Consider the following 19,369-nt stretch of genomic DNA (forward strand, 5'->3'; position numbering starts at 1 on the left):
TCTCCACCCTGCACACTACTGTTCCAGTTCCAGTTATCTCTCCAAAAACAACTACAGTTCTCTCTCCCCTCCGTTTCCTCGTTCCTCATGACAGAGTTTGGCATGTGATGCCCTTCGCCACAACCTACCTTCCTGGTTTTATAAGCCACTCATCTCATTCCAACCTACTCTACAGATCAGCCATGTGGAAACTCAATATCCTAAGACCTCTTGTACCTCCTCTAGGCCTTTGTACCTGTTTCCTCCCTGGAATTCTCACCCTATGAACAGCCCTTTCTTGTTTCAAATAACCCACTTTGAGTACCAAGTCCTACGTGGAAAATTATCTTGAACCTCCAGGCAGAACTGTACATCCCTCCTTCCATGTCCCTACCTGTTTCAGGCACTTGTTCATATCATCGTCCACAGTGTCCTCAGCGCCCAGGACACTGCCATGGCCGTTAGAAGACATGCGACAAATTTGCTGAATTATTTAACTAATAAAATAATTTATGTGCAACGATTTCTCCTCCGGCCTCTCAAAAGGTGCCTTCGCTCGTATCTTTAATCTAGTTGTAATTCAACAATTACAACTTTAATCCTTTCATTCAAGCCAGTGTTTTCCAGATTTGCTAGTTCATAAGAATGAACAGCGTATTTGTTAAAAATACAGATTCTTGGGCCCAGCATGAGGCAGATCTCTGAACTGGAATCCATATGCAGATAGTGGGGTGCGAGCTTTTGTAGCAAACAATACAGATGATTCTTACACTGATTTGACTGAAGCCAATATTTTGTCCCCTACTAAAATGTGAGTACCTTTGGGGAAAAGCAACATAGTAAACTTTACTAATTGTTTATACTTTAACGTGAATTTTTGGTAAAAATCTTTACTAAGAGATTTTACTAGGAGGGGTGGGAAAAAAGAAAAGAAATGGAATGCAACCAGTTTTTATTTTTGCAAAACATTCTCTGGATATAAGGCCACTTTACAGACAAACCTTGTGTAATCGAAATACTTAGCTAATAAAGTGGCTTCAACAGGTACACTCTCACCAACTATACTGTTACACGATTTACAATTTTTTTATATATAGCATCATCAATTATTCTAATAGTTAAATGCGAATAAGACCAGATTTAGATCTCATTACAGAAATTCATTACTACATAAAAATAAAGTCACGATGAATAACCTTTTTACACAAGGCCTATTTTTAAAAGTTATATTCGTAGTCCATTTTTAAAAGAGATATATCTTTATAATCAGGAATATTGCAACTGTGCTTGTATATTCTTACTTTTCCCTCATAATAAAAGAATTTCTTATTTGGTCTAAAATTTCAGAAAATACTTAAGTGCAGCCACCGTGCGGTCTAATCGTAATATTGGATTTTTAAAATGTTGGGACTAAAACACTTTGGAGCCTGGTTGATCTTCTCTGTCTTTGCCCACATAACCACCTCGTTGCAAAAATTGTTGTGTTTCATTGTCTATCAATGGAGCCTTAAAGATACATTGCAAAAGACGAACATAGAAATCTGTTACACAATGAAACAGAAATATTCTTTAGTTCAATTCCTATGAAAAACATTATTTTCTCCACCATTTCTCTTAGCAGCAGCTTGGCTGGGGTTTAAGTTCATTTAGGAAGTAGCTCGTCTCAATTACACTGTGGTCTAAATTGCTTCTCTCTCCTGTTTGAGCAGAGAAACACTAGATGAGGGTGGAGGAGAAGTCTGGAAAAGATGGGAATGGATGGGGTACCAAACCAAGATGATTTGTAGCTCACTCGAAATCAAACTTCCACATCTCCACACCACATCATGTCTGCCACATCCTTAAATAAGACTTGTCCATATCACAACACACACTGGATCCAGTCCTCCCATCTCCATCTCTGTAAAGGCACCCTCAGATGCTGAGGTTGGAAACCTAGAAGTCACCTTTGATTCTTCTTTTTCTCACCCCTCAAATCCAATTCATCAACATGCACAACCTATCCCCAATCTGTTCCGTTCTCAGCTCCACCACCATAGCCTCCTGCACAGGTGCCTCAGCTGCTAGATTAAATATAAGACACCCAGTTAGACTGGAATTTCACATAAACAGCAAATCATTTTTTTAGTATAAATATGTTCAAATATTGCACAAGACATACTTATACTAAGGAATTATTCATTGCTTACCTGAAATTTAAGTTTAACCTGGCATCCTATATTTTTATTTGCTGAATCTGGTGACCCCATCTGCCCCCCACGTTCCCCACACAGCTGAATCTATTGATTAAAGCCCTCCAACAGCTTTCTTCAGAACTTAGAATAAAATTTAAGTTCTTCACTAAAGTCTTCAGGGCCCTTGGTTGGAGAAGGCAGGAGAGGTTGAAGAGAGCCCTCTGCTTGTTTCTCCAACTCCTTACTCTCTGGCTGCAGCCACAGGAGCCTTCTTTCTTCTCTGCGGACACCCAAGCTCATCCCCATCTCAGGACCTTTGTACTTGCTGTCCCCTCTGCCTAGAATCCTCTCCCCCTCATGTCTTCCACATTATTTGGATCACAGCTAAAAGAGACCCTGGCTAACCTAGCTAAAAAGCATCCCCATCACTTACACATCCCCCCGTCTCATTACTCAGTCTCATTTTCCTCAGGGGCCTTCATCCAACCTGAAGGTATTTATTACGATAGTGTCTTTTTGTCCCCACTGGCAATGCATTACCATTAGAGCAGAGCCTCGTCTCCTGTTCACTGTCCCAGAGCACCTAGAACTGAACCTGGCATTTAATAGTCCCTCACCGTCTATTTGCTCGTGAATGAATAAATGAGTTTCCCATTTGTGAAATGAGATTTCCTTCAATGTCTAAGCAGTCTTCACTTTTGCATGTTCAACTTTTACAATCATGTGTTGACATCCTTAAACAATCTCTCCTGCATCAAATTTAGAATTTTTCCCATCAAGCAGCAAATGTACATTTCCATCTGTTGCATGGTGGTGCTGCCCACCTCTCCAAGTTCAGAGTCATCAGTAGTGGTGTCTTAATCAGTTCAAGGGGATAGTTGGTAGTTGGTGCAGTTACTTGAGTGTTTCATTGTATTTTAAACTTGCAATTTTAAACATTTAGTAGAAAGCCAAAAGACCAAGGTGTTGATAAAATGCTACAAAAAAAACAGAGATGCCATAAACCTAATTTAATTCAATGGCAACACAATGAAAATCTGGAGGGAGGCTGAAAGTAGGGACTCTTTATCCTTAAGCAAAACACTCTCTTTGATGTAAGCTGACAGCCTTATTGTGGAGGAAATGCATAAAATTAGAGACCAAGGATAAAATGCTGAACATGTAACAAAAATTATGTCTAAACAGGAATGTGCAATTTGAAATGGTCCAAATTGTTTAGCGGTCTGGGAATGGAAGCCCTTATCACATATAACTCTATTTTTGGTTTTCTGGCTTAAGAAGAAGAAGGGGCTGCCTGCAGGACCGTCTGTGGCCCAGCTAAAAAGTCATGCGGCCAGCTCCTTGAATAGTAGCATGTGATAATTTCTCCCATTATTTTATCATTCCCTTTATTCCTTGGAATTGTTGGAGTTTCAGAAGAAAAGTGTGAAGTTTTAGTTTCAATGCTTCTGAGCTGCTGGGAAAATGAAATATTTGCAGTGGTCGCCCAGGCCCTTTGGTGTTGTTTAGATAGAGCATGTGAAGGCAGAACAGGAACCCACAGGGCACAGGAGGAAGGAAAGTGTCTAAGTCACAGGGCAGGGTGTGGGAATCCATAAGCCTACTCCAGTAAGAAGGAGGAAAAGAGGCAAAGCACGCATGTTAAAGAGGCAAATGGTTCCAAGAATTCATACTAAATGCTCCCCATTTTGGGATTCTAAATTCTCATACAGTTTCTTTAACCATTTTACAGATATAGTTGTGGAAATATATATATATATTTATATATATATATTTTATATATATTTATATATTATATATAAATATATATATTTTCACAACTATATCTGTAAAATAATATATATATTTATATATATATTTTACATATATATATGTATATTTTTATTTATTTATTTTTTTCCAGAAAACCTTGGAAATGTACCAAGCCAAGTTCTGGATGGGGGCCATGTGGCTAAGCACATTCTCATAAAAGCCTTTCTTACCTGGAAAACGAGGATGAGGAAAGCCGCCTCTGTCATCGGGAGATCAGGGGACAGTGGGAGAACCAGGGAAATCAACGCTTACGCTGACGAGACGTGACAGATGCCACAACAGAGGAATGTTTGACACATTTCAGAGCCATGTAGAAAAGCAGACGGCCCTGAGTGTCAGGGTTGGCTTCACAGATGCACAAGATGGATACCTCAGTCATAACTTAACTGGAGCTCACTGTATGAGATTATTTTTAGTTTGCTTTTCTTACCGAGGTAAAATTTATATACAGTATTCTGGAGATGGATGGTAGTGATGGTTGCATAACAGTGAGAATACACTTAATACCACAGCGTACTTAAAAATGGTTAAAGATGGTAAATGTCATGTTATGCGTATTTTGCCACAATTTAAAAAAATAAGAAAAACAAATTTTGATTAACCACTATAAAAAATGTACATATAGTGAAATGCACAGATCTTAAATGCTATGCCAGATCAGATTTCGTATGTGTCTGCACCCACATCCCCACCTTCCAAAACAAGATACAGAACATTCCTATCACCTCCATAGTCCTCTTCTGTCTCTTTCTAAGTCACTTTCCCCTGTGATCAGTTTTTAAACTTCATACAAATGAAATCATACTGTATTATTCTTTTCTGTGTGACTTACTTCACTTAATATAATGTTGGAGATCCAGCCAGTGGTTGCATCTATCAGTATCTTTTTGTTTTTGTTGGAGTAGTATCCCATTTTATGAATATATCATTGAAATTTATTGAACCACACTTCTGACAATGAATATGTGAGACATTTCTAGGGTTTTAAAAAATATACTACGAAAACATCATCCTACACATCTTTTTGTGGACATATGTTTTCATTCTTCCTGTGTAAATACCTAAAAGTAGAACTGCTTGGTGGCGAGGTAGATAGATGCTGAATTTTGTACGAATTTTGTAAGCTACTGGCGGGTTTCCTGCAGTGTCTGTTTGTCCCTCCTAATACTCCGGTCTCGCCACATCCTCACCAGCATTTTAGTGTTGTTCGTCCTTTCTTCTTTTTCTTAATGGGTCATAAGGGCTCACAAAATCACCATGAATGATGCGGAAAGAGGAAAATACCTCTCGGACAGGGTTGCTGGTTTCCTGAGGACTGCTCCTTCTCCCACGAGCAGGAGGGCGCACACCCCGCTCAGCCGGAGTTTGAATGGGGTTCGATTAATTTCTTTCTTTTTGTTTTTTAATAAAGCACTTTCACATATTCTTTCACAACCAATCCTGATATGGAATTCTAACAGATGGCACAAAAGCAGCTCAGAGAGGGGGTCGTTTGTCCAGAGTTCATAGAGCAGACCTCACCATCCCAGCCCTTTGACAAAACAGGTGCCCCATTTCTGAGCGGATCAGCCAATCTGTTGTAGGTAAAAAGAAAAAAACAAAAAACTGTTTGAGGATTTATGACAGACTTCATGTTTCCTATTGCATACTCTTTTCTCACTCACAGGTTGCTTTGCAGAAGCCAGGGCGAATGAGCCACCCTCAGAGCTGCTGGAGCCATGTCCCGGGAGAGCAGACTCCTTCCCTCGGCCCATGCAAGATACTCCAGGCCGGAATGTGAAGTCCCCAGAGCGTGAGAAGCTCTGTTCATCCCCACCCAGCTTACAGCACAGCAGAGACAAGGCTGTTTTGGAGAGTGAGGCTGTCCAGCATGTGGTGTGTCCTTGTCTCATTACAGATGCTTCTTAAGCTTAAGGGAGAAACTGAGTGAAGCCAGCATTTTACCCAGGAAACTGTCCACCTCCTAACTGGCATTCACTGTAGTCGCCTTTCCTCAAAGGGGTGCCTTGAGGTGGCCTTTTGGGTAGGTAGTTATTCAGGGCACATCTTGACCTAACTCATTTCCCTGAATAGGACCACCTTAATTCATTGATCCAAAGATTTTCTTATAATAGCCCAAAGATTCTGTGATGGCTGGGTCTAGTGAAATGGTGCTCAATCTTGGTACACAAGCAGAATCTCTGGGAGAGCTCTAAAAGCTACTGATGTCTGGGTTCTCCCCCAACTCCCATTTAATTGGTCGGGATGCAGCACGGGCACGCGGTGGTGTAAATGCTCTCCATTGATTCTAATGGACAGCCAGGGTTGAGAACCACCAGAAAAACCCTACACTATCACCTCACCCACTTTTGAAGAAGAAAGTCAAAGTCCAATAGTGCTGGAAACCTTATCAGATGCTGAATTCCACGTCAGAATTGAAATCAAAGCAATGGAAACGCTGTAGATGGTTTGCCCCAGGCTCCCTGATGGTTAACTGTTACAGTAATTGTCCCATATGGCATTATAATTCCATGCCCTGAGTCAAGAGTGGGGACTGGAATTTATCCACTGCCAACCTAACCCCATACCGAAACTCGAAACAGAAAAAAATGTTTAGAGGGGGGAAAAAAAAAAGCTCTGATTGATAAACAGAGCCCACGACTGCAAATGCATTTGCCGGTGTATAGTAAAGTTGACTTTCATATCATATTTTTGCTTCCGTGAACTTGATTTTTGTTCTCAAACCTGATAGCAAAAAATGGAAAGTCATTTAATCCTAAATTTGGTGACACTATAGCCATAAAGAAAATGGTAACATTTCCAAAGTATTAGCTTTGCGGTGTATTTTTTTAAAAAACACAATTCACTTATACTTCATCTATTATAAAACTATTGCTATCATTTTCCCTTATTTCAAGAGTCACTCTACCGCATTGTTTATAATCACCTGTCAGAGAACAAATATTGTATGATTGATAAAACAATTCTACTTCATGTTTAAAACTTCAAGGTCTACAAGAAGGATAAAACACCTTAAATTCTAGATAAACAAACAATAGTCAGGCTAATCATAAATAGATAACAAAACACTTTCAAATGGGAGGTTCTCAATAAACCCAATGTAGTCAGATTAGATTATAGACACAGAAGTAAAAAGAACTTACAGTGAAGGAGAGCTTCCTAGGAAAAATTTCCCCCCGATCTTAAAGGTAAAACTTAGAAATGCAGAAAATTTCCAACCTGTTCATTTCATCAAACATGGGTAGTCAGAAACATTAGAAGTCATTCAGTTCAGTACTCTTCTCTGGCTGAGGTTTAGTTCATCTGTTTCAACTTTACCCCATAGATCTTGCACACAGAAGCCTAAATAATTTTCATCAGTTCATGTTGTTCTTTTGATGACTTTAAACAAACCTCTAAAAAGGATTCCATTCTTTTATCTGCTCTAATGTGAAGACACCTTCCCGTTCGTATAAACACAGTAAGTCCTCACTTAAAACCATCTATAGGTTTTTGGAACCTATGACTTTAAGCTAAACAATATGTAACAAAACCAATTTTGCCACAGGCTGATTGATATAAACAAGAGTTCAGCTCCTATAGCCTATTTCTGGTCACATAAACATCACTAAACTTCTGAATGAAGACCCCAAACACTTCTAATATTAAACAGTGAAATAAATGTGAGTTATACATACATTTAGAAAAGATGAATAAAAACAAGATCACGATTTTCCAAACCACTTATTCTAGTTCACGGTCACAGTGGCCAGAGTGTCACCTGGCAGCTCCGGGCTCAGGGTGGGACCCGCCCTGGACAGGACACCCTTCCATCCCAGGGCCACACTCAGACTGGGACAACGTGAACACATCAGTCACTTTACTTGCACATCTTCGGGATGTGGGAGGAAAGCAGAGTCCTCAGGAAAAAACAAAACAAAACCATAGACGAGGGGAGAATGTGCAAACTCCACACAAACAGTGGCCCTGGCAGGAAACCAATATTTTTTCTTATCAACATTATAACGAAAGGACTAAAAGACATTGAAAGAAGGGACATTATTCGAGGACCTGCTATACGAAACATTTCTTTAATGATGATACATCATCATTTACTCAACTGGCTTTTCTAACCCCAGATTCTTTCCTGTGTCTGTCCAGTAATGAATCCATTACTACCCTGGGGTAGTAATATTAACCCAAATCACAGTCCTAATACCCTTTTCGGCTCAGGTTCTTCTCATCTGTTTATGTTTGGTCGAGCCAGGAAGTACAACTAGATGACTTAGCTCTCTCCTTGCTGTGTCTGGCTCAGCCTCAGAAGGGTCTCAAGTGGCCGGTCTAGGATGGAGCAATGGTTCTGTGTTCCGAAGGTTCTTACAGGCCCAGCAACGGGCCCAAACTGTCAGTCAGTGGGGTTTATTTAAGTATATGCCCCATGCTCTTTCTAAATCAGCCTGAAAAACATTGACACAAGAGTCCTCATGTCTACTATTAGCCCCACAGAAAGCAAGAGTAACATACCACCTCTGCCCAGTGCTAAGCCTTAAGCTACCATATTTGCGGACTATTAGTCCAGGGAAATCACCAGAAGTGGATCCAGTTAGATCACAAGGCATACCAAAAGAGGACCCTGCCTGAGCCCAAGAGCACAAGGACTGACATAGAGATTAAACTGCTCCTTTTATGTTAAAGTTAATGTTAAAACACTTCCACTCACACCGACTTCCTCAAGAGGAGAGAAAACTGGGGTTTTGCTTAAAGAGTCACGTGACACTCCAGTAATGAAAGGAAGTAGAGGTGATCCTAACACATTTTTTTAAAAGAGAAGTTGAAATCTTATCCATTTTTCTTTTCACTTCTTTGCAGAAAGCTATCACTCAGAAATGGAAACAGCTGTTTATAAACCACACAGGAGTCATGGAGTGCCAAATACTGAGCAACAAGCACCGTAACACAGCTGACACCGCTTCCCAGGCTAGTCTACCTCAGGTATCTAAACGCATGGCTGCAAATGCCACAGCAAAGGGAGTGAGCTAAATAAAGATGGCCTTGCAACTCAACTGCTCCATATATTCTTTGCCTATTATCTGCCCTTCACCACTGGTAATCTGTTCATCTTAATCACTTTTCAAAGTCCCAAGTTTTGTGGCAGCATTTTAAAAAATATGAGAGAATATAAGATATCAAAGAGTTACTGCTTAATGGGAAGAAAACACAAGCTAAGCATTTTGCAAAAGAAAAATGTGATATATGTGCGGAAGAAAAGGCTTGATCCAATCGTGACTCACTCTTAGCTATTTACTTTGGTTTGCCGGAAGAGGAAAATTATTCTTTCCAGCAAATGGTGACAACTATAACTGATATAAACCGAGTTGCTTGCTGAAGTGAATGCAGATAAATTCAACTGGTTTAATGATCAAGCTTTAAACTCTTGATTTAATGTTTAAATTTTCAGTGCTATTTCCATAAAAAATTTTTTTTCTTTTCATCTCTTCAAGCCGTGATCATAGTAAAAATAACACCAAATTGTCGAAATTGGGGGCTTTCTCTTGCTTTGGCTATACTGACTGGTTTTTTGCCTCTGGGCTCTTGCCTTCCCCCAAGACAGGGTGACTGCGCGTTGGGTTAGTGCAGTGACAGAGGTGGGCTTGAGAGCCACATTTCCTGAGTTCAAGTTCCAGCTCTGCCTCCCAGAGCGACACGTCATTGGGCAAGTTAATTAACTTTTCTTTATCTGCAAAAAAGGAATGATAATCGTATCAATATCATAAGGTCGTCATGAGGATTAAATGAATAAAAACTTAGCGAGTGTTTAGAGTAATGAGTGATGCACGGTGCATGCTCAATAAATGGTTGCTGCATCGCACTTATTACTAGTCCCTTGGCAGCAATCATATTTTCCTGTTTACATTTGAGTTAATGTATAAAGTCAATTTGATAAACTAAAGTCAAGGACATTACTTACCTTCTACATATTATAATTATTATTTTTAAAAAATAACTTTCGAAGTTAAATAAAACACATCAGCTTGAGTCAAGTTGGCTCAGATTCCATTTACGTAGTAGCTAAAGGAGCAAAGTATCATCTCTGAGCTTGGGTTTCTTTTATCGATAACAAGAATATCAATAACACACCTTATAAGGAATTAGTCACCTGACAGAGGAAGCACGCTCAATAAGTGACTGCTATTTTTATTATATTTGCTGTGAAAGGTAATTATTGCCTGATATAAAAGTGGAACAATTACGGTGATGTTATTATAAAACTCTTCCAATTAAGGAAGAAATTAGCTTTCCCTTCTATGCACAAACTAATCATTCCCGACTCCTTTTTCTCTGTGGTCCTCACGCATCAGTCTTTTGTCTAAAGAAAACTTCAGATTGGAGCCTGTGGCTCATCATTAGCTGGTCTTCAGTCAGACCGTCTGGGTTCGAGGCCCTGAAAGCCAGAGAATTCCTTCAGCTCCCTACAGAGACTTAGCGATGTACAGAAAACTTAAGTCATCCTGGTGTGGGTTTCTCCTTTGTCCATCGTTCACCCAAACATTCTTTTCCTTTCAGCAACACACTGTGCTTCTAAGCTTTAAGAAGTATTTCAAAATGTAGCGCTGGCTCCGGTCCAAGTATGCATCTAAGTTCAGACTACATAGCCTCTGAAAACTCTTTTCAGTAACTTCCATATAGTTGCACAAAACAAGCTCCCTAAAGACTATGATGGCCATAAACCGATTACTTTAGCAAAAAGAAAAGCAAATATCAAATATTTGTTAAGCTTCTATTATGTTTCAAGTACATCCACATAAATAATCACAGCTAAACTTCAAAAGACCTTCTATTATTCATTGTCACATAGCAGATGGCCACAGGGAGACAACAGGAAGTTAAGTGACTTGCCCGAGGTAATACCTCTAACAGTGAGAACTCATACCTCCAAATGTGGAGACAGGTCACGTGACTGGGTCTTCTGTCTATCATCCCTACATGACATTACCTCTCATAAAGAAGAGAAGTGCTAAAGAGCACTGGCTCAAATAATCGTATTTCATTTGATGCTTGTCGGAGCCTATGAGAAGCTATGATCACATCCATTCTGGAGGAGGGGTGGGCTCACAGAGAACACTCCCCAAAGTAAACCTGGGAGTCAAGAGCACTGCCATCACCCCCAGGCAGCAGAATGCAGCAGGACAAAATATCTAGTTTACCCTCAAAATTCGAAACTCAGCTTTCTAGAATTCCCTCCCAAATAACTATCATTCCAATGTGACTAACACACCCTTACCATCCTGGAGGATTCTCATGCAGAGGACCTTTATTTTTTTTTAAGTAGAAGGTCTAAAAGAGAAAAACTATTCTGAGTATCCTTCTTGAGAAAAGACACAATTAAAGTTCCCTCCTCACCAATATTTAGCTTTATAGAAATTGCTTTATAAATTACAATGCACAATTCTGCAAAGTTAAATTAATAAAATTGGAAAAAGTTCAGTCTGAGAAACATCAAAAGTCACGCACAAAACATCACTAAAAACAGTAGCCTGGAATCTATAGAGACAGAAAGCAGATTAGTGGCCACCTAGGGCAAGGGGGTAGTGGTTGGGAGAAACGGGGAATGACGGCTGAAGTACAGGATTCCTTTCTGGGGCGATGAAAATGTTCTCAAATTGATTATAGTGATGGTTGCACAACTCTGTGAATGTACTAAAAACCAGTGAATCATATACTGTAAATGAGTAGATTATATGATATGCGAATTATATCTCAATAAAGCCGAATTGTAAAAAAGGTCATGTACAGTATGATTCTATTTATATGACATTCGGGAAAAGGCAAACGTAGAGCAACAGAGAACAGATCAGTGCTTGCCAGAGGGTAGGGAGTTTTGTTTTTCTTGGGGCCGGGGCTGGTGATAGAACTGTTCTGCACCTTTATGAAGGTGGTTAAATATATCTATAAATCTATTTAAAATGATAGAATTGTATAGCAAACTTTTAAAAGTTGACCAAAAAAAAGCAAAAAGAAAACAGTCGTTTCTTAAAATCAAATCTACTTTCATTTAAATTTTTGTTACTCTTTTCATAAGGAGAAACATTTACTAATCTTAAAAAGTTATTCTGATGGCTTAAAGTGCTGTATCTTTTTACTAAAAGGATTTTGAAATATTTCGATGTACATATTACGTAGAAGGTTTTCCATTAAACTAGGGGAGAAATCAAGGTTGAGAGGGAAGATTTAAGAGTGAGACCAGGGAACGACCAGCCAGGCTGTTAGAACTCGGGGTCCTGTGCAGTCAAGCCCCTCATAAACACCACAGGTGAAGTTTGAGGTTGGCTCAGCATCCAAAAAACTAGTTCCCTATCTCAAGGTGTTTTTAACTGAGCAAGATTTCAAGCACTGTGTACTTTATTGTTGGGAAGGAGGCAGAGTACCTTTTAAGATACCCATAGAGCAAACTTCTCTTTCCTTAATCTATAACCTGAATTTTCAGTTATATGGATGGCATGAGGCATGATAGGAGTCACATGAATCAAAAGGCTAATGAACTAATGTTTGTTCCTCATCTTCTTGTCGGGAAAAATGGGCCAAGCTGCCATGAGGTGAATTGGAGGACATATGGATGGACAGCCTGCACTAAGTCAGCTCCCTGCTCAGTGCGTGGTTCTCCATCCAGCTGATCAGATTGCAGTTATTTCACTGCAATGTGGGGGGGTGTAGGGGGGTGTGGGGCAGAGGACAAACATTTGCATGGAGGCGAGGGACCCTGGGGATTTGCATGGAGGCGAGGGACCCTGGGGATGCGCCTCTTCCAAATTAGGCAAGTTTTTTAAGGTTTTTATTTACTCTGTTTCCTAATCGATAAAACTAGCTTTTTAAAAACTGCTTTATCTCATGCTTCGTGACTGTCTACTAAGGAAAGAAAATGTTTTCCCTTTGCCTTTTGCTGGAACATGTTAAGAAGAATGAATTTGCATCTGATGTGTACACCAAGGCTCAGTTTCACTCCGGACTGGTGGTGAGGCATGAGCGAATCCAATCGAAACAGTCCAGGAATACCATGAATGGCGAGGCGGACAAGATCCTCCAAAAATCAGGAAAAAGCTAGGGGTACGAAAGTTTAATCCGAAACAATGGCCCAAAGTGCATCTTGGGTTGATTTCTCCAAGAACTCTCAGGGATGTTACCTCACTTAATTCTTGCAACAACTCGATGAAATACGAGACAAACACATTCTGATTACTATCTTATGGATTAGGAAAACAAGGCCTGATGAGCCTAAGGAACTTCATCTAATGTCCTGAGACTAGTACGTAACAGAGCATGGCTCAGAGCCCAATTCCTGTCTTTTCGTTGGTAACTGTGACATCACATTGCTCCTCAGACACCCCAAGGATCAAACCATAGCCACTTTTCTCAGGAGCTACTCTGCCGTTACGAATGCACACCCTACACTCTTCAGCAGGATCAGTAAGAAATCTAGCTAAATTGTTTTCCCATCTTTCCTTTTTTTCTTCTCTGATGAGGAATGCTCTTCTTCACTTGAAAATTACTTTGCTCTGGCCAGTCATCTTCGTCTAATCCTCCCTTCCCTCCATTCTCAGGATTCACTCCTCGTTCAAACCTTCTGTAGCATTCAGCAGCTGCCGACAGATAAGTGATGAAAAACCCCAAGCATCAGAAACTGTGATTTAACCGGGGCTGCAGGAGTCAAACCACGGACTCCACATTCCTTCCTTAATCTGAATCACAATCGTGACTTTTTCACAGGAAGATGGCACCTCGCTACTCCACAGCCTGTGTGTGTTCTTTATATTTCATATGACCTAGAAATTTATACTCCTCGTTCCAGTTTTTCAAATATTTTAACTTCTTGAGTGTATGTGGAACAAGTCTGCTATTGAGAGCTAAACGATGTGACTGCAAGTCATATGCATGCATATTCATGACCAGTGAGGATCCGAGAAATGTTTTCTGAATGATGAATAAATGAAGCATTACTTCATGGATTAATAAATTCCACAGGTCAATCTATGGCTCTCTCTCACCCCCAACAAAAATAAATGTCAAAACTACATGAGGCAGAACAAACAGTCAGTAAAAAGGCTGCTATGTTCTTTCACATGAGAAAAATGAGTCCTATTTTACTGAGGACTATCCTAACTGAATGCACAAAACCAGTCAGTACTTTTAAATGTCTATACACAGACTGGCTCTGCATCTTATAGCAGGATGTTTGATTACATGTGGGTCACTGGAAACCACCCTATCTCACCCACATTTATAAATTTGCATTTATAAATGTACTTAGCTATGCAGAGATGGGTAGAAAAAACAATCTATATATGGCTAGTACCATCCAATTTTTTAACTAATGGTTGAATAAAAATGTATTTAAATAGGCCTCTGATCAAACTCAACTGTGAGAATTTTAGCAACTGAATAGCCAGGGTATGAAACAGGACAAGGACCTGTTCTTTGACTGCACTGCAGTAATTCAGCACACAGGGAGATGCCTGTGCCAGCTAAACCCACAGCTTGAAAATCTGTTTATCTGCCAAACCAAATGGCTTTGTACTGCTTTTCGATCTCTTACACTTTAATGTTAAAAAGCCAACATCGGAAACTAAGTAAAACTGGAAGCAGCATGGCAGAAGCCTTTGGGAAGGGAGGATGCTGTTTGGGGGTGCCCAGGGAAACAGTGGGTCGGAGCACTGCTCTGCTTTTCGCTCTGGGGTGGTCACATGAGTGTTTGTTTTGAGCTACACTTGTCTGTTTTCTATACTTTGCTATGTATATGTTATACTTAAAAGAAAAAAGCACTCCAGCATTGGGAAAACCTTTTTAAAACTCCCCTTCAAGCCTATTGAGAAGAACTTCATTGGACATACTCTTTCCTATTTTGTAATTGGAATCAGTGAGTACATGGCTACAAATAACACAATTATCAAGTCAGAAAGCATGATTAGAAGTTTGTAAGCACAGGCTGAGTGAATCTCTTGCAGAACCTTTTAGAAGAAGGAGGACTAGATAGTAATAATAACCATGACTACCGCTGGCCATGGCCTCACACATGCTGGCTCTGAATCCACTATATCTTGGAGTCCTCATGATCAACCTCTGGGGTTTAAATATGAGGATCACGAGGCACCTTGTTCCATTGCTAGGAAAGGACACACCTAGAATTTGAACATGAATGTGATTAAGTTCATTTCCTGTGCTCTAACCATTATCTCACCCATTGCTTTCTTTCTTGCTGGAAAAATTGGTTTCTGTGCACTGATTCAGGTGCCCAGGGATCCCCTGGGCGAGGTTATCGTCCCATCCACAACCACGGCAAATTAATTTGTCAGGCTTCTGATCTGTGAACAGCCCAGAGAGATTAGAGTACAATAAATTCTTCTTAACAATATTTATGTCTGCCCCCCAAGCACCCGCTACGATGCCTAACACATAATAATAAATATATATCTAAAAAATAAATTATGGCTACAGAAGCCCAATTTCAACATTAATGCCACACTAGTCTGTGTGACTAGAAGAGACAAAGTGGACAACCACATCCCATGTGCAATCAAGATCACTCAGTATTTTCCTCCTAATTTCTGATTCTCAGTTGTTTCTTTATCCTTCATTTCTCTCTCACTTTCTTCTCTCCTCCCTCCGCCACAGCTTTTCTGCTTGCATCTTAGGACCGTCTGTGGAATATTACTTTGCTTTACTGATTACTGTCCAAACCAAAGTATACCCATTCATGAAGCAAACATTGGCAAGAATTGGAGCCCTTGACCAGTCACTTCAGGGGAGATGATGGATCCTGATATAATCTGTGTTCTGTTAGGAAAAGAGGTGGAATAATAGTGCTGAGTGGGCAGACAGTCAATAACATCCCTATGCACCCCATTCCTACGGCCCACAGTGAGTAGTTATCCAGCCAATCCAACAGTGGCTGGCTTCAAATGTGTGAAAACAGTGCCAGAGGGCAGAACTAGAATCAAGAGACAGAAACTCTGGAAATAAAATATTATAGCATGAGAGAAAAAGCTTTCCAACAGCCATAGCTGTCCAAAAATGAAATGGGCCACTTTGGGCAGCAGGAATATCTCCGTCACAGTGCATCTCATAATGTGTGTGATTTCCATCACCTTCATGGGAATCACCTGGGGCAAATACTAACATTCGAGACTCAGTGTTCAAGGGACTACGTTTTAAGGGCTATGTGTAAGACACACCACCAAAATCTCTTCCTTCTATAAGATTCTGTGATTCTAATGTTGGATACCAAGGTAGAGAGATGATGTCAAGAGCCCAGCAGTTGATACTTAATACCAGAGGTGGTCATTCATTTGTTAAATTAGATTGTATACTACTAACTTAGTTGAAGACTTACGACTATAACAACAATGTAAAATTTGAGAGTCATTCACCAAAGCAGTTGAAATTTTTTCTACTAGACTCTTGAAAGATTATCTACTTAGAAAGAAATTTAAGGAAAATTACAATTAAATCCTCATTTAGTGGTTGTCTTAATCCACTTAAAACTTTGAAAATAACAAAACCATAAAGTAAAAGATCTGCAGGCAGTTATGAAATTTAACTTGGTAAAATTTCTTTCTTATATGCATTTGGCATCCATTAAATTTGAAACAATTGAAAAGGTCAATGTGGTCCAATGAGACAAAAACCAGCTCTTATGGTGCCTATTTGATTATACTGATGACCATAAAGTTGGTATTGAAAATATATTTAAAGCCAGGGATTGTGTCCATTACTATTTTTGCCTGTCACTCTCCATATTACAAAGCCTCTTGTTATTTGGGGATGTAGTCCATCCCTGTAGCCCAGGCCAGGGGGCCCTCCACCTTTTTGGGGTCCCCTCACCTTTCTGGAGTCCCTGGGCTCTTTCACATCTTTGCATTTCCCCTTAAGGCCTCCAGCTGGTGAATTCCTTCTCCCTCTACCAGCCCCTGCTCCATCATTTTGTCCTCACTATCAGCAACAGCCCTTCCTTCTGCTCACAGAGCACTCTGTACTCTGTAGCACAGCACTAATCCCACTCTGTGAAAACCACGTTTATGTCTCCTTGCCCCCACTACTCCGGGCATCTCTGAATGCAGAGAGCATCCTGCTGACCCCTGTGCTTCTGGCAATTCCTGGTACCTCGTAAGCAGCTCAGAAGTTCAACCGACCAAACACCTGAGCCTCCAGCAGACACCGTGCTAGGTAGGATAGTTTATGATTGAGTCACTCACTAGACTCTGAACTTTTCCTGGACTGCGACACTATATAAACTTCTTACTCAGTCCAACTGACTCTTGAACAATGCAGGGGTTAGTGCAGTTGAAAATCTAGATATAACTTTTGACTCCCCCAAAACTTAACTAGTTACCCCTAGGTATCTGAGGAGGGCTGGTTCCAGGACCTCTGGCAGATGACGCTCAAGTCCTTCAAGTAAAATGACACAGAACAATGCACACAGTAGGCCCTCCCCACCCTCAGATCCCTAACCCAGGTCGAAAACAGCATGACTCTTAGAGAAGAAGTGGACCCATGCAGTTCAAACCCCTGTCGCTCAAGGGTCAGCTGTATCTGGTGATGGAAGGAACGGACAGCGCTCCTCCCCTGTAAGAGAGAAAAGCCCACATCTAGTAGGAAAACAGTTCCCTTTTATTATGTGCCTTCTGGGTTCCAGAAACGATATTAGGAGATTACATATTAGCTCTGCTATTCACCACCACAAACCTGAGCAGTGGGTATTATTACCACCACTTCATAAAAGAGGAAACGGTGAGAATAAGTAACTTGCCTTAAGTCGCAGGCGCTGGAGCCTGGATGCGGACTCGGAAGCCCACTTACTTTCCGCCATATTATATGCTCTCCCCCCAGATTTAAAATTAAGAATCAGCACAAATTATCAACTTATTCATATCATTAGTAACTTATCAATTTTATTAATAGTATTGACAATTTATTTATTAATGCTATTAATTATTGATAATAGCCATTAAATACAGTAGATATTCAACATGCTAAATTTGATGATGCGAGGCTGTTATTTGAGTAATTGGCAAATTATACCATTTTGACCAAATATTGCCATTCCTAATTACGGTGATGCTTTTAATAAACTAATCTATATATCAAAAGCACAATCCCAACACCAAGCTGCTGCTTTGCAACATATTTGCCTTTTAAATCGGGGAGGAAACACCGCTACACCCCACAGAGACTTAGCCCTCCCCTCCAAAGTGCTATTTCTTCAATAGTGTCATCGTCACGAAGATTCAGATACAAGTTTGGGCAAGATCATCACTATTTAGGGCAGTTATCAAGTACCTCCTCGCTAGTGACTGTAAAGCCAAACCTTCTGATGTCATGTAAAACAGCAATAAATGTTACTTTCTAGCCCCAAATTAATCTCTGTGGAAGTCCGCGAGTCCCTCAGTTAATCATCCACCTATTCGAAGCAGGACATGCGTGTTCAACGTCTCTTCATTATTCGGCAACATCATAAATCCTTGAACATGAAAGAGTCTAGGCAAGAGGTTGATTATGATGGGAAAAAATCGGCTTCCTACTAAAAGGTTCCAAGGATTCCCCTTCATTTACACGACAAAATCCAACATCTAGTTCCGTACACGGGTACTCCATGCCTTGAACAAGGGAGCTGCACGCCGTCTGATGACCGCACCGGACCGAATTCTACAGCCTCGAATGATCCCTGCGCCAACTTGATCTGTTCCATTTCGGCGTGGGTCCCTCCTTGGTTCACCGAGCCCTGTCTGCCCGCTTCCAAATTTCCAATAATGTCTGCACATTTGTGCCTCAGCTCTGACACTGCCTGACGCGCAGTGGATCTTCAAGAAAGTTTTGCTAAACTCAATACTAAATATAACTAAATATCAGAAGTGGATCCTTCTCCTTCCCTCTGCAGTCACATTGGCTCCATGTCATTGTTCATTTTACTGCTGTTTTAAGGTCATCTAAGTGATGTTCATTCTTAAAAAGATGTATGAAAGAAAAAAAATAAGCATTCGCCCATCCTTCAGAAATAATCACTATTAAAACTTCAGTGCAAAAATTATTAATATGAATAGCTTACAGATTATGTATCCTACTACATTATGTGACTATTTTATTTCAGAAATGGTATCACATATTACCTATCAGTTTGTGTTTGGTTTTTTAAAAACATCTTTCATATTAGTAAGTACAATTTGTGACTTTTAAAAATATCTACAAGGTATTCCATTGTATGGTTGTATCCTAATTTGTATTTGTTTAATATACCCCCCTCTTGTAGGAGCTTGTAGAATTGCTGGGCCTAACTTTGTGCGCTTTTAAACTCTGATAGATCTCACCAAGGCAGTATCAAATAGTCTGCTCTGACTCACACTCCCCAACAACCCAGAAGGAGCAGCTCTTTAACCATT

The 19,369-nt window shown here is 40.2% G+C and overlaps 1 protein-coding gene across 6 annotated transcripts in view; it reads right to left on the reverse strand.

The window, feature by feature from the left end:
* Positions 1 to 19,369, reverse strand: part of LYN (LYN proto-oncogene, Src family tyrosine kinase) — a 112,580-nt gene that overhangs the window by 87,675 nt on the left and 5,536 nt on the right. The window contains exon 1 of one of the 6 annotated variants that reach the window (XM_039868924.1): positions 10,876 to 11,053. The exons of 4 other annotated variants lie outside the window; for them this stretch is intronic. The gene's annotated coding sequence lies outside the window, so the exon portion shown is untranslated. Of the gene's footprint in view, positions 1 to 10,875; positions 11,054 to 19,369 lie in introns of those variants that run through there. One more of the 6 variants, XM_039868921.1, reaches the window with a different exon arrangement.

This window comes from Pteropus medius, unplaced genomic scaffold, assembly GCF_902729225.1.
Source record: "Pteropus medius unplaced genomic scaffold, Ma_sr-lr_union100, whole genome shotgun sequence".
Classification (NCBI taxonomy): Eukaryota; Metazoa; Chordata; class Mammalia; order Chiroptera; family Pteropodidae; genus Pteropus; species Pteropus medius.